Source organism: Vespula vulgaris, chromosome 15, assembly GCF_905475345.1.
Source record: "Vespula vulgaris chromosome 15, iyVesVulg1.1, whole genome shotgun sequence".
NCBI lineage: Eukaryota > Metazoa > Arthropoda > Insecta > Hymenoptera > Vespidae > Vespula > Vespula vulgaris.
Window position 1 is genome coordinate 4,017,481 of NC_066600.1, and position 16,331 is coordinate 4,033,811.

General features: G+C 33.4%; 1 long non-coding RNA gene across 1 annotated transcript; it reads right to left on the reverse strand.

The window, feature by feature from the left end:
• Positions 1–727: 727 nt before the first annotated feature.
• On the reverse strand, positions 728–14,198 carry LOC127069433 (uncharacterized). The gene is made up of 2 exons (XR_007783543.1): positions 13,299–14,198; positions 728–9,490 (listed from the first exon to the last, which is right to left on the reverse strand). It is a non-coding gene; the product is annotated as an uncharacterized LOC127069433 (long non-coding RNA).
• Between the last annotated feature and the right edge of the window lie 2,133 nt (positions 14,199–16,331).

The window sequence follows — 16,331 nt, forward strand, 5'->3', positions numbered from 1 at the left end:
ACCAATTCCGATACGCTCGATATGTCTACCTATATAATATCTGATAACGACCAACTACATTTTCTAATTTTTCTCAAATACGCATTAATTTTCAAACTTCCATCGGTATGATATAAATTTATAAGATTCTGACAACGAACGATAATTTTAATAGAAATATTCATACGAAATGTAAATAGAATTCAATTTATATCGATGATACGTATTTGTAAAAGGATACAATATAAATGATTAATCTTTATATATATATATATATATTTAACTAATAATAAATATCATTGTAGAATGTTAAATTTATTACTACAGTTATATGTATTTAATTTAATTAAATTTAATAATAATAATAATTATTTTATCGTATAAAAAAAAAGATCTATGCGTATATCAAAAATTCAAATTTATTATCGTAGAATAGAATATCTATACACGTTATACAATGTATATGATCACGTACAGGCACACACATACATACGCGTGCATGCCTGTATATATGTATAAGTTGAAAATTAGATGAATTTAATCGATCGCATTTAATTAACCATTAATTATTAACTTAATTATCGTCTAGACACAAGAAAAATATTATGATAATGTCGTAAAAGCATGATTGCTAAAAATTACGAAAATAGTACTTTTTGTTGGAAAATTGCTATAAGACGTATGTACGTTAAAAAGAATTATGCTGATTACATACTTATATCTAATATACATAACTAATTTTTCAATCTATAAATTAAAAAGATCAATCCTTTATTAATATTGTCTATATATCAATGTACAAATTATGAAATTGCCAGTATTAATTTAATAAAATACCACTTTCCTCGTGATTGAATGAAACGTTACGAAATTATACGACTTTGATACGACACTATCAGGCTTCACAACGCAAATGAATCACTACTCTCGCCCTTCGTTGGTTTTTAAATGTCCATTACTCATATACATTTGATCTTGAATGTTTATATTAATACTGTTTATACTTAATGTTTATACTAATGATCGAACTCAATATAGTATCTATGACACATACTTTATTCAAACGATATTTATACAATATAATGATCTACCGTAAACGTAATTAATTATTAAAAGTCAATCTTACAGTATAATCTCATAATTCTACGAAATTTAATCATATTAAAACCTGTATGAATTAATAGAGATATAATAAAGAATATTGGATTTCGTTACTTTACAAATTTATCTATCATATAGATCTTTTATACAATCATCTATATACGTATATAGTAATAAAAACACAAAATTCTTAGAAAGTGATCAACCAAAATTTCTCTCTCTCTCTCTTTCTTTCCTAAATAATCAACCCTACGAACAAAAACGATCGTGTTTAATCGATAACGATTTGTAGGTATTATTAGGCTCCCTCACTCAATAAAGATAATTACTTTTATTGTTCGAACAAAATCGTAAGATAACCCCCAGGTTTATTTCATCAAGCTTTGTGGCTCTTTTACAACTACGAAAAGTAGGTTAATTGAGCAATATACGCATATCGGAAGAGGGTGTACTCCCGAAGGATACTTATCCCTCACATTCTCTCTCTCTCTCTCTCTCCCTCTCTCTCTCTCTCTCTCTCTCACTTTGTCTATCTGTCTACCTTCCTCTTCAGCAAACCCTATCCCCTAGATAGCACGACATCGCATTAATGTGTAATTGGTGGCGAAGCAGGAAGGTGACACGATCCTGCGTTACTCCATGAGGAACTCGCGTCATGCGATCCGCCAATGCTGCAGACTGGCCCGCTAGTAGCATAGACATTTTACTCGTGGAAGACGCATGGTCCTCGCTAATATGACATTTGAAATATGGCGCGACTCGCGTTCGAAGTTGGGACGACCGATGAGAACGAAGTCGGAGAGAACGAATACGCTCGACTATAACGTTGACGATGAGAAAGAACCAACTAAGCGATAACAGCTCGAAAACGATGACGAATTTAAATTTACGATTATAACGTTCTGTATGTCTTTCTATTAAATTTTTTTGTTTAATACATTCAAAGGAAAATTCTTATCGATAAACTTTATTTCTTGATTTAACGCCTGATATATCTATATAGGTAGTTACTTGTATATTTATATATGTAGATACGTTTGCCTGTACAAGTATGTATATATTTGTTTGCACTGTCGTAGTAATGATTTCTGTATTATCTAGTAGTATTTCATATTAATGGTACCCCGTTGTAACTCTTTCTATGTTATTTTCATGGAAATAAATTATATTCCTCTATTTTATGTAGATATATTTCTATATATGTATCTATACACTTTTCATACACACATACATATATATATATATATATATATATATATATATATAATATATGTATTTATATACTTTGCACTACCATAGTAATGATTTCTGTATCATAGTATAGTAGTTTCTCATGTTAATTTTCCTACGTTATAACTCTTTCTATCTTTTTTCATGAAAATAAATTATGTTTCCCCCCTCTCTCTCTCTCATTTTTTCTCTTCCTGTTTTTTTTTATCTCGTCAATCGTTCTTTCAAAGTTGAAAACCTTCACGTAATTGACCGGATGAAAAGTCAAGAAGAAGATCCTAGTTTCGTTATACGCGTAAATCGCACTTGCGATCGTTCCTAACGCCGAACATTTAGCGTTGGAGTCCGTGTTTGGAAAGATAATTTGTCACCTCTCTTCTAACTCCCGTATTCGGTATAGCGGCTTGGAGTTTTGGTAAGAAGTAATGTGTCTCGCAGATAAGACTGTGGAAACTTTCGAAACAGCGATCTCACCTCCTTTATCTGTACCCCTATATCTACCTAGTTGAATGGCGGATGCATTTGCTAACTTTTACACTAGCATTCACCCTGTTAAAACGTTCGCTTTAAATCTCGTGTTTTATGCCTATTCAATGTTCCAACCAATATCAATGTGAAATTGATATATTATCTAACTATTCATGTATGATAACTACATAATACATTTTCAAGCGTTATACGTCAATGTTGGCATGCTGACTGGCTGTGCATTATTAAGAGGCAAAGATATCAATGCCAGAGACAGTTAGAACGTTCGATCATGTCCATTCTCATGAGGAATATACATAGGTTACAAGGAAACTACGTGTGGATCGATTTTCTCGCGTTTTGTTAAAAACCTATTGACGAATATTGCGATAAAAGATAATCGCTTTAAAGAGCATCAGAGAAAACTAAAACTACGATATATCGTCAGCTTTTTCTATTTCTTCTACTTTTTTTCTTCTTCGTTCTTTTTAAATTGATATCCCGCGAAGGGAAAGCGCATTTCAATTTCAACGAGTCGATATTTTCAGCGATTTATCCTACACACGAATATACATATTATATATATATATATACATACATATATATATATAAAATCCTAGATACACCTCTAGCAAGGTAGAGTATAAAGAAGACTATATACGAAGTCATTTCTTCGACTGTTGACTTTAAGTCCGTGTAATCTCGACGGATGGGAGAGACGAAGGTAGGAAGAGAAAGAAGAAGAAAAAAGAAAAAAGAAAAAAGAAGAAAGAAGCAAGAAAAAAGACACGTGAAATGAATATGAAGAGAACGGGGGAAAAATTCTTGCGGAGAGAATACGGCTTTTGTCAAGAGAATACGAGCGTGTAACGCTATCCCGTTAGCATTCGTTTATGTCTCGACTTTGTTCTGCGCGCTTGTTTAAGGAATTATTGCAAGAAAATGAAAAAAAAAAAAAAAAGAAAAAAAAAGAAAACAAAACAAAAGAGAAAAAAAGGAAGAAAGAAAAAAAGATTAAAGAGAGAAAAAAAAAGAAAAACAAAATTCAAGAAAGAGAAAGAAAAAGTTCAGGAGCAAGTTTTCTCTTTAAAACCTTTTCTTTCGTTTCGATTCTTTCAAGAAAATCCGTAGTTCGAGCATTGTTTGGACGAAGCGACGAATTTCGATTGGTTTTTCAAGGAGCTAACAGTCCCATCCGGATTACGGAACGAAAACTCTGGATAAGGTTGAGAAAAGAGAAAGAGAGAGGAAAACTGAGAAGAAGAGAAAGAGAAAGAGACATGGGTTAGAAAAGTCTGGGTCAAAGTAGACTCCGTTATAGCGTAAGAAGAGCGGGATGCTGCTAGTAACGCCGATTTATTCGAAAATCCTAGAAAGTGGCAGGTTTCAGCCGTCGTAAGGCGGCTGTTCGATCCTTTTTCTTCCCTTTCCCTTCACCTCGATGATCTCTTCGAGTTACGGTGGACGCAACGTCCACTTCTACCCTTTTTTTATACTCTCTCTCTCTCTCTCTCTCTTCACTTCCAAACCTATCTTCTCTTATTTTCCTTCGTAGCATGCAACGCTTGCTTCCACACCTACGGCAAGCTCCTCTTCCTCCTCCTCGTCCTCCTCTTCCTCATCCTTTTCAAGCTCCTTCCACCCACAGCTTTAGGTATTCTCGTAGCAAGCTTTCCAAGCCTCGGAGCCAGTTTAGCGTCCTCTCTCGCGCCCCTATCTGATTTCAATGTGGTTCGGTTACGTGCTTCAAATCAAAAACACGAACGTTATTTCTGCACGTGGTCCCCACTTTTCTCGTTTCCATTTCATCTCCCTCTTTACCCTCCCTCTTGGTTTTTTCCCTTCTATAACCATAGTTCCGATATCACGATGGCGTGCGTAGCACAACGCTCAACCACGGACGTCTTATAAACTTTTATTTTCTACGACTGAGAAAATAGACGAGGGAAACTAGAAGAAGAAGAAGAAGAAGAAGAAGACTGAAACGGACTGAGGTTTCAAGTAAGAATAAGACGAAGACGAGGAAGAAGAAGAAGAAAGGGGGATTCTAAAAAAAGAAAGAAAAAAGAAAGAAAGGGATAAAGGTGTGGAAGTAGAAAGTGAGAAAGAATAAGGGTGAGAGAAAAGGGGAGGTTTCGTGCGGGGAAGGAGCGTATGTTCTGTCAAGCTGTCGCTGAGAGGGAGCTCGCCTGCCAACCGATGGGACACGTACAATGCGAGCCAAGAATATTGCACCTCCTGTCGCCCTTTTTACCTCTTTCCACCACACCTTCACTTCTTCCTAGTACGCTCCTCATCCTCCGTCGACTGATTTCTTTCTCTTTCTCTTTCTTTCTCTCTTTTTCTCTCTCTCTCTCTCTATCTATCTATCTATCTATCTATCTATCTATCTCTTTCTCTCTCGCTCTATCTCTATCTCTCTCTAGCTCTTTCTTTCTCCCTCTTGACTTAGTATGACACGTCACATACGAAAAGACTGTTGCCTGGTCGGATATTGAAATCTACTTAACAAAGAGGTAGGTACGAAAAGTTGTGAAGGAGGAGGATGTCCGGTACCAGAGATCTTTGAAATCTCTGCAGCTATCATTTCCCCTAGCTCAGGAACGAATGACACAAGATACGAAATTGAAAGACGATATCAATGAAGGAGGAAAAGAGGTGAGAGAGAAAGATTGCTTAAACGGGTGAATGGATATTTCATGTCTCCTGACGGATTTTCTCTATCCTTACAATATCGATTTTTATGATAATAATGTTATTGGTAAATAAAACGAAAGTGCGAGATAGATATTAAATAATATTGTTTGGAAAAGGATTTACTTGCTTTTTAACCCCCGATTGATTTTTGTCTGTTGAAAAGATAAATATTGAAGGAACACTGCTCGATCGTTTTGGTTCAAACAATAAACAAAAATAATCGATAATATTTTATATATCCTTTTACTTGTTTATCATATCACTACTACCATTTGTAAATATTTGACAAAAAATATTATGAATTGTTCATATTTATGGACTGACTAGTGTTGGAAGCTTAGTGAGAAGATTAAACGAATCTTTAGTTTGTTTAAAACGAAATAAATAAAATACAGTTAAAATATACTGACGAACGAGGCTGATATCATGACGGAAATAAATAAACAAATTCGGATTCTAACAAAGAGAGATAAACTAAAGGGAAACTGTTTTTGGCTTAAAACAACAAATTCGTATATAAACAAAAGTGAGTGAATTATAAACGATTTGTAAAATTTCAAGTAAAAAGGATAGGTCGCAGTAAATTATTTTTAAAAAAGAATATAAAATAAATTTAAAAGAAGAACGAAATATATTAATTTAAATAATACTTAACGACTTGCTATCTCTCTCTCTCTCTCTCTCTCTCTCTCTCTCTCTCTTTCTCTCTTTTACTCTCATAAAATAAATTGTCCATTCAAAACTGTGAATAAAATTAAATTCTTTGATTGTGAATGTGTAAAGATAAAGATAAAAAAGATGAATTCTCGTGCTTAATATATCTTAATATATCTCTCGCAAAATCGAAGATATCAAATAAAAAGGAAAACGGTTCTCGGCGAAGATCAGTTTCTAAATTTTTACCGTTAAAACAAATCCTCAAGGAGAAAATGCATCGTAGCTCTTGTCATCTTCGTTCTGGTCGACGCTTGTATTCGAGCTCGTCGCCATCGTCGAGGTGTAAAAAGCTGAAAGGAGTCGGGTCGACGAGCAACGTGACAAACGATCTTGTCGCGAACGCCTGCCTTTCCTCGTGCCATTTAATAGTCGCGACTTCTGCCTTCGAAGATTTACCTCGATTTCACGCTTCGAACGATACACGATGGATTTACGAGAGCCCCGTTCCCTTTCATTCTACGATTTACCAAGAAAACGATTGATATGTTGAGATACACGTATAATATTTAAATGTTTAATTATTTGTTTAATTATATATTTAATTAAACATGTTTTAATCAAACATTAATAATATTTAAACGTTTAATTATTTATCCGTCTATTTCATTATTTAATATTTGAAAGATTTTAAATCGTTCATGTATCGCGATCTACTGTGATAAAAAAGAAAAAGAAGAAAAAGAATATATACGATCTATGATGATATAAATTAATTATATAATCGATTGCATTGCAAATAAAATTTAAATTAATTATAAATTAAAATTAAAATTAATAATTTCATATATTAATAATAAATCACAATTGCATAGAATCTCTATTTGTTCACTATCTATTTACGAGTTTTCTAATTTTGCTTCTTTTCTTTTTCTTTTCTATTGTTACAAGTAAAGCAAATAAACTGATTGAATTTTTAGAATTAAGAATTAGAATTAGGAACATTAAAAATAATTTTCTGTATAAAATTTGAAGATATTAATCATCCTATAACTATCTTATATATTACAAAAATGATGCAATGTAAACAATTAATATATAATAAAGAATTATCGATCTATATTTGCAATTATAATGATCAAAATTCTTTGCTTCATAAACCACATACGTATCTCCATGCCAAACTTGTGACTAATAAATATATACGTTTCAATTAATCGATTTGAGAAAGTTATACGATACAGATATTATGAAATAATACAAATAAATTCAACGTTTTAAAAATCTTTAATAAAACTTTTAAAAATCTAGTTATTTATCAACGAAAATAAACTGAACTCGTTAAAACAGATGTTTCGAATATTTCGTAATAATATGGTCGATCAAGAGAAACACGTATTTTGAAATGAGAATGGTCGTGAAGATAAGAATCGTATTGGCAAAGAAAAGACGAGGAAATGTCGATTCTTCTTAAAATGGGGTTAATCGAAAACATTTTGGAACTCGCTTGTTACTCGCAGCACGTAACTCGTGCCACGCACGATGAAAGGGATAGAAGAGTGTTGAAATATCGTGAACGAGAATGCCGTGGTCGGCTTTCGTAACTTTTGAGATCATTTCTCTCTAGCACTCTCTTATTTTCGTGTTGTCAAGAACCATGCCAAATTGCGAATCGATGTCACATTGACCTCTGAAATATTACATCGCCTAAGAGGTGAACACCCTTCGATAAAGCATAATGAGATCACGAGGAAGCGACAGCTGTTTCAATCTTTTTTTTTTTTCTTTTTTTTCCGATGGGGTGGCTTGTTACGAACGAACGAACGAACGAACGAACGAAAGAACGAACGAGCACCCCCGTCCACTCCTTCTCATCTGACTCACCCTTCTTCTTCCCAACGCCATATCGGAGCGTAGTAATTAAACGTGCTACCTTTCGTCTTCTTGATTACATTTTTACAATCTGCAAATTACGATCGCAACTAAGATCGGAGAGACGTCCATCATTATTGCTTATATATCTCTTCTTCGTATTCTTATTAATTTTTTTTAAATATCTTCGTATATTCTTATCAATTTTTTTAATATATATATATATATATATATATATATATATATATATGTATGTATGTATGTATGTATGTATGCTTTATACGTATCCTTTGATATTCCTTTTTTAATATATATAACGTGATATATTTTTTTCTTAATACATATGTACGTTGTGAAATAAAATGAACACTTTGATCTCAGTTTATTCTTTTTTCTTCAGTTTCGTTCACAAATAAAAACGATTAAATACAGCCACGTGCGTGAAATAATACGAAAACGTGGCCGAGCACGCGTACATTTTTACGAAAGAGAAAGACAAAGTGACATTTTATTTCGCGACGTGACGTGCTGGAATGAAATTACATGAAATTAGTACGGTTTAATTCACAGAACTTGGCACAAACGCTCGGCTTCGTTTATAGCTGCTTTGCAACTTCTGTAATTAAAATGTCGTATATTACGATACAAAAAGCGATACAGATGCATAAGTTTTCATAATGAGACGATACTGAAACTTTACTATCCATCTAACTCGTTATGCGAGCTAACGATATTCTATAGTATTATTTCTTTTCTATATAACTATAAGCTTTTAATCGATCAAATCGGGAGAGTAACGATTAAACCTCTCGACGGTCCATTAGTAATTATAATAAAACTTTTAATAAAGAAAAGAAAAAAAGTAACACAAATTTTCTTTAACGTATGCGTTTAACGAACAATTTATCGCGTATTCATTTTAAGAGATGAATAAAAGACATAATGGCACATCGCAAGTTCTCGAAGTATAAAGAAAATTTGTCTTACAGCTGCCACTCTGCGAATTCGCAGAGAAGCTCGTTATTCGAAGTTTCCCGCGGGAAAACGTTTTTCACAGAAATAGTGCTGTCATCTTGGAGTCAGTTCAATGAAAACAATTTTCCAACATGCCATCGAACGTTAGGTTTTCTTGAGTGCTGCCATCTTTTGCAGCAATAGACAAATCATTGTAGAATATCCTTGCAGTAGGGTTTAAATAATCTTTCGTCGATTACTAAAACACGGCCGACATTGCAGGGTCCTCTTTCACCTTCTTTGTAACAACGACCATTTCCTAGCCACAAAATCATGTTATCCGGACATTTGTTAGCTCGTTTTAGATAATCCGCTTGGTCGGGAAAGTAGAAAAGATCTGGATTGGTAAAACGACTTTTACCGACGGTCGATCTCGGTACAACACAAAACAGAAACAAACACAACAACGTTATCCTGATATCCATTTTCGAATATCCTTCCTCCGACTGGTAGTAGAAACTCCGATCTTTCCGTCCTAAAAAAAAAAAAGCAAAAAAAAAAAAATGAATATATACATACATACAAATGTCTTTTAAAGCACGTTCTTCGAAGATTTCAAATAAATTTAAAATTTAAACGAAACGATTTAAGCGAGTTCGATATTTTCACGAATCATAAATGTCAAAAGTCACAGAAAAAAATTTTTCCCGATACTAGTTAATATCTTTTTTCTCTTTCCTTCCTTTCTTCTCCTTTTTTCTTTTTACGACTATATTTCGTATTCGATAAAATCGTACGTGCGATAATAAGATATTTTCCATGATCTAGTTCATTGGAAAGATTTAAACACGTTTTAGACGAATGGAAATATGAACCAAGCGATATATAGAAACCTTCTCAGGATTCATCCGTGTATCTTCTCTGCTTTCGGTACATTTCCAAGTTGCCAAATACGTCGAATATTGAAAGGAAGCCACACAATATCTAAGATTTCTGATATCCGAGCTTCTATACAACAGCTCTTGCAAATAGATACGGATTTGATCGATCGACTATACGCGTCCAACGCAAAAGCGCATATTATTATAGTTACATCATTCACGTTCCAAATAACCGGATTTTCGAAAGCTAATACGTTCCCATTTAAATTCAACATGAAAATACAATATCTCACATTATTATTCGTTCTAAAGTCAATACTTACAACAATCTAGTTAGCACAGCGTCGCTTAACAAAATGACGAAAAGTTTATTCATATAATTTTGTTTGTTAAATGCAACATCTCTTGATAATATTTTCTCGATCATAAAATCCATGATAAGAATCGTTTTGCTTGTCACGAAGTATTAAGCAAACAAGGATATGACGATGAGAAACCTATTGTATGGATTTCATTATTAATTATAAACTCAACGTAAATAAAATCATATCGAGTTCTTGAAAATTGCAATGCAAACCGTAACAGAAAGGGAAAAGGAGAGAAAGAGAGAGAGAGAGAGAGAGAGAGAGAGAGAGAGAGAGAGAGAGAGAGAGAGAGAAGGAAAAACAGGGTGTTTGTTTCAACGCTATCGCGTTACGTGAGATTATACGACGAAGGTGGGTCCAAAGGGAAAACGAGTAGAAGAGGAGGATCGAGCGATTCAGCTGCGGAAAGTTTCGATTTAATTTTCCGTCGGGGGACAAAATTGCTCAGAGACTGCATTTCTCGAAATGCAAGAGAAATAGAGAGAGAGAGAGAGAGAGAGAGAGAGAGAGAGAGAGAGAGAAAGAAAGAAGAGAGAGAGAGAGAGGGGGAGAGAGAGATTGAGAGAGAGAGAGAATAAGAGAGTTCGTGCGTTTCATTTCGGGGCTTCGGTGCGTTTCATATCGTATTTCGTAGTTCGACGATGAACACGAGAAACCTTGCAAAGTTTTGTAAAAGACGGAAACCGCGTTTCTACTTGCAACGTCTTCGCGATAACGATCACATGGAATATAATTTTAATGAGAAAGAGAAAGAGAGAAAGATATATATATATATATATATATATATATATATATATATATGGAGAGAGAAGAGAGAAAAATGAGAAAAGTAAAAATGCGTTCACTTTGACAAAGTATATCCAACGAGAAATGAAAATTGAGTCGAAGAATGAAGATTTACTAAAAGAGTACATACCGATGATGAAGCATCGTTCGTATTATTATTATTGTTAATGGAAATTCGAGACGATCGAGCTCGTTAATGAGTATCGTATCGGGCAAATGGAAAAAAAAGGAGAGAAAAAAAGAAAACGGAAAGAAAAAGATAATGAAAAATATTCTACGACGAGAGATATAAAGGTTCGATCGATCCTACCCAAAGAACGAAACAAAAAGTTTATAGTGAACTAGTAATGATAATGGGTAATTAATCGAAGCTCTGTATGTTCATTTTGTTAAGGGAATGTAAAAATAAAAGAAAGAAAAAAAAATAGAAAAAGAAAAGAAAAAAAGAAAAAGAAATATGATAATGATAATAACGATTAATGGTAAAATCGAAGAGTTCGAAAAGAATAACGAGAGGTATGATTAAGTTCACTGATAAAAATGATAGTACCGAAGAAAAAGAAGAAGGAAATGAAGAGAAAATGAGAAAAAGAGGAGAAAAGAAAAAAAGAAAAAAAAAACTCGCACGATCTTTCCCGCAGCCTCTTGAAACTGTCTGCGAATCAATTAGTTCGACATGACGACATTAATAAAAAGATAGCAAAAATTCAAAACATACATACATACATACATACATACGTGTCCATAGAAACGTTCGTCATTCTGTTTTTCACGTCGAATCATTATTACTGAACGTGTGTTTCAACGACGAGGAGCAAGGAAGCTAGAGTATTAATTACTGTCGTTTCAAGCAATGTCCACTTGTAATGACTCGTAACAAACACACGCACCAATATACGTACTTACTTAGTTATCTATGCGCATATAATTTCATTCGTTCGATAATATCAAACATCAGGTTCGTTCTATGCGTTCGTATTTCTTAACTAAGAATCTTCTGATTTCGATATTATATCGCTCTGACGAATATAATATTGAATAGAGATTACAACTTAGATAATATCGTTTATCTCGGGTATATGTACTTAACGTTCGAGAGACGCTAGTAAGAAAATTTTCAGATGAGATTATGATCGTGGAAAAGTTAAATTTATTACTCGCGCCTCCGGGCATTTCGCGGGTATGCCCTTTTGCACGTAATTAAGCGCGTACGAAAAGAGGAGTCTAGAGGAGGAGAAGAAGAAGAAGAAGAAGAAGAAGAAGAAGAAGAAGAACATCTTGAAAATCGCGTCGAAAGTTTCCTCGAAAATACGTCACGCATTATCTCTTCGTGAGCAAGAAAGTAAACTCGCGGGTCGATCTCTCTCTCTCTCTCTCTCTCTCTCTCTCTCTTTCTCTCTTTCTCTCTCTTTTTGCGGTATATCTTCTTCCCCCAGGTAAGAAACTCTCCGTAATTCCGGAAGAAAGTTTTCGACTTTCCAGAGCACACCGCGATACAGTGACCGAAGCTTTAAAGAGATAACAAGCATCGCACTCCGATTCTGTTATCTTACTTTCGAATTTATCGTTCAGTAACATTTAATCCTGACTGCTTTCTTGCCATGTCTATTTAAGAAAACTCTCCCCCTATCCTTTTCCCCTTACCTTTTCCTTACCTATCCTTAAATCTTCATATACATAACTCACGAGAGAAATTCCGAAAAGGAAGAAACTGAGGTCTTAAATATTTAATACGTCAGATTATTACAACACCTTTTCTTATTTATTTTATCACCTTTTATTTTTTATTTAATCGTCATTTCTTTTAATATTATGTAATGGACGTATTTTGAAAACCAGAAAGAGAGAGAGAGAGAGAGAGAGAGAGAGAGAGAGAGAGAGAATCACGAATTATTAATTATAAATGTACGGTCAGTTTCAAAATAATTTATCGTTTAGTCTTGTCGAAAACTGTATTCCGGAAAATGAAATATATGGCACGAGGTAATGTTAAATAATAGAAGAACGGTATTATAATTCTCGATGATACATATGAAAAATCATAGAAAGGCAGGAGAGACAATAGAAAGCAGAAATGAACAAATTTGAAATTATCGAATGAGTGTAGAAAAAAATTTTGACTTTGCACGCTTCATGACCTTCTCGTTAAATATTTCATGCAATTACTATCTCTGAGCTTGATAAAACATTCGTTAAATATTTTCACAGGAGTGAACGATATTTAAACCGAATGATTGCCGGCGAGTTAATATTAACTTATACTATATAAAAATGAAATAACAAAGATCACGTTCACGTAATGTAAACTTACAATTCTACGCTCTTTCGTTTCTTTTTTCTCTTCTTCTTCTTCTTTCTATTTTCTTTTTGTTCTTCTTCTTTTTTCTCTTTTTATTTTCTTGTATTATTCATCGATTCGTTCAACGAATGTAAACGTCACTTTCTCTTTTTCCTTCCTCTACGTACTGCTTGCTTACTTACTTCCTTTACAATCGCCGTCACGACAAATCAGATTTTCGAAGTATCACGCGAGAGAAGTAAAATAATGTAAACGAGATAATCGAAACAGGTGCACGTTCGGAACGACGTTTGCGAGTCGACTGAAAACGTCGAGTAGATATCGAAAGTTTAATCTTCGAAGATACTCTCTTTCTCTCTCTCTCTCTCTCTCTCCCTCCCTCTCTCTTTCTCTCTCTCTCTGTTTCTCTCTTTCGTTCCTGCTATTTGTCTGTGTCTCGTTTCGCAAGAGCTTACCTGGCTTCTTTGGAAGAAGTGGGAGAGTTAGTTAGTAAGAGATGGAAAGAGAGAGAGAGAGAGAGAAAGAGAGAGAACATAGCTTCTCCTTTTCTTTCTTTCTTTTCTCCTATCTTGAAAGAATACCCTCATTGATCTTATTGTTAGTCTCTATCCGTGACACAGAGCTAATTGTAAGAAAAAGACAGATAAAGGGGCGGATTAATCTAAAACAAGAGATGATCGTCTCTCATAGAATTGGTCTTGATCGTGAGAAGACTACGTTTTCGGAAAGCTTACTTTTGGCATAGCCTTCGCTCGGTCCTCTTGGGAAATAAAAGAATACATGTTTTATGTTCTTAATGTAGCAGCTAAACCTGCTTCTTCTTTTTTGACTTTGGCTCGTGGAATAATTGAAACAACTTTTTAGACTTAGAGATATTTAAGTAACCAGTTTGACGTATACGCATATTTACACATACACACACATGTATGTATTAATGATGGATTTTACAAAAGAATTTAAAGAAGACGTAAAAGTATAAATAAAATCTCCATTGAAACATGAAAATGTCTAATACACACTAATGAATTATCTCTATTTAAAGATAATATTTTATCTAAATGTGATCTAGTAGGAATACAAATTAAGAAAATGTCTTTCGAGGAAAATTCATTTATCGTCATCTTGATATATTATTCATGAACGTCATTCCACAACATTTATCGATCGTTATTATCTAGTCGTTCATTATGAACAAAAATATATGATTCAGAGATGATTTTAAAGAATTAAAAAAGATTATTTTGAATATTGAAAAATTAATTGTGTTAGTTTACGTCCTTCTACTGACCGTCTCGAATTAATTAATATTGTATTGATACTTTTCTGTTCTGTTTTCATTCGATCTCAACCTTGACATGATACTCCATGAGAATTAATCGAAATATCGAGAAACAGGTTGAACTATCAGCAGGAGATTTCTCATAACGGGGATTTCCTCAGACATTACAAACACATTTTTCTGTAATCGCTTGCTGAGAATCTCAGTTATTGAATGCCACCTGGATGCGTCAACCTAGTCAATGACGATCTCTCTCTCTCTCTCTCTTTTTCTCTATTTCTATATATATGCATATGTATGCGAGTAAGTATATATATATATATATATATATATATATATATATATATATATGTATATGTATATATATATATGTGTGTGTGTGTGTATGTGACTAACCGTGTATTTATATTTCTATTAAAAACAGAGTTCACGATAAGCGAGGTTAATGTTCATAGAAACCTTCAAGCGTCCTTGTCGTATTTTCTATTATTCATTCTACATTACAACATAAAACATGAAAGAGACATTGATTGTAAATAATTTAATACTTTCGTTTTAAGAAAATATATGTATATATATGTACAATATATACATACATACTTATGGATATATATATTTATACATACATATATATATATATGTATATATATATATATATATGTTCATGTATCTTTTTACTTTAGGCTCGCACGAGTTTCAAGTTGGAATTTTTACAAAAGAAATATGCGAACTTTATGCACATAAAACCATTTTATGCATGGTCATACTGTATGGCTTTTGTTCTTTATCAGGAAAATAAATTAGAGCACTTACTCGTTCGTTATATTCACCAAAGTCGCATCTTTTATTTTTACTTTTTTTATATTTTTGTCTTTTTCTTCCATTTGCCTTTCTCTCTCTCTCTCTCTCTCTCTCTCTCTCTCTTTCTCTCTTTATACACATTCTATGATAACACTTCAACTATGCTTTTTCTTTCGATTAACGTTTATTCCAGTGGACATACGGGTATTTGCATTTTCAATAAACGTATTTCTCATATTGATCGATCATATAATCGTTTGGGAAATACTTTCCACCAAAATATCCGCTTAGCGCTAATATTTGTGATTGAAAAAATCGAGAAAAATATATATATATATGTATTAAAGATCTGTACGAAATTCAACAATAATGCGAATGTTGTACGGCATAATAGATGCAGGAACAGATATCGCTATTTGAATCACCGAACGCGTGTACCGTAATGACAATATATTTCGATGAATAGCTCTTTATTATAGTCACGTACGTTATTATCTTCATTATAATTTACACGAGAGAAGATTACATTTATGGGTTGATTTTTCCTTTTCGTACTAAGCGGAAAAATCGCAAAGAGAGTCAACATAAAATCGGTTATAAATATTTTATAACGTTTCTCTCCGCTTCGTAATCAGTACGGTCAACGAAGATCGAACTTAATGACAGGAGGGTTAAGAGAATGCTTTAATTCTAAACGTAATTACACGAGTCAAGAGAATTTTTGTCCGTCTTTCGAATTTTCCGTCTTCCGGTTCGGTATGAAATCGTTGAAATCGGTTCGTTAGTAAAAACTGCAGAATCGACGACGAGGAAATAATAGTTTTATTTCTTGGCCCGTAAAAAAAAGAATATATATATATATATATATATATATATATATATATATATATATATAAAGAGCGACCAAGAAAATTCTATTTGATAACGTTGAGTTCTCACGCTAAAGGAAAAAAGATTTTTCCTTC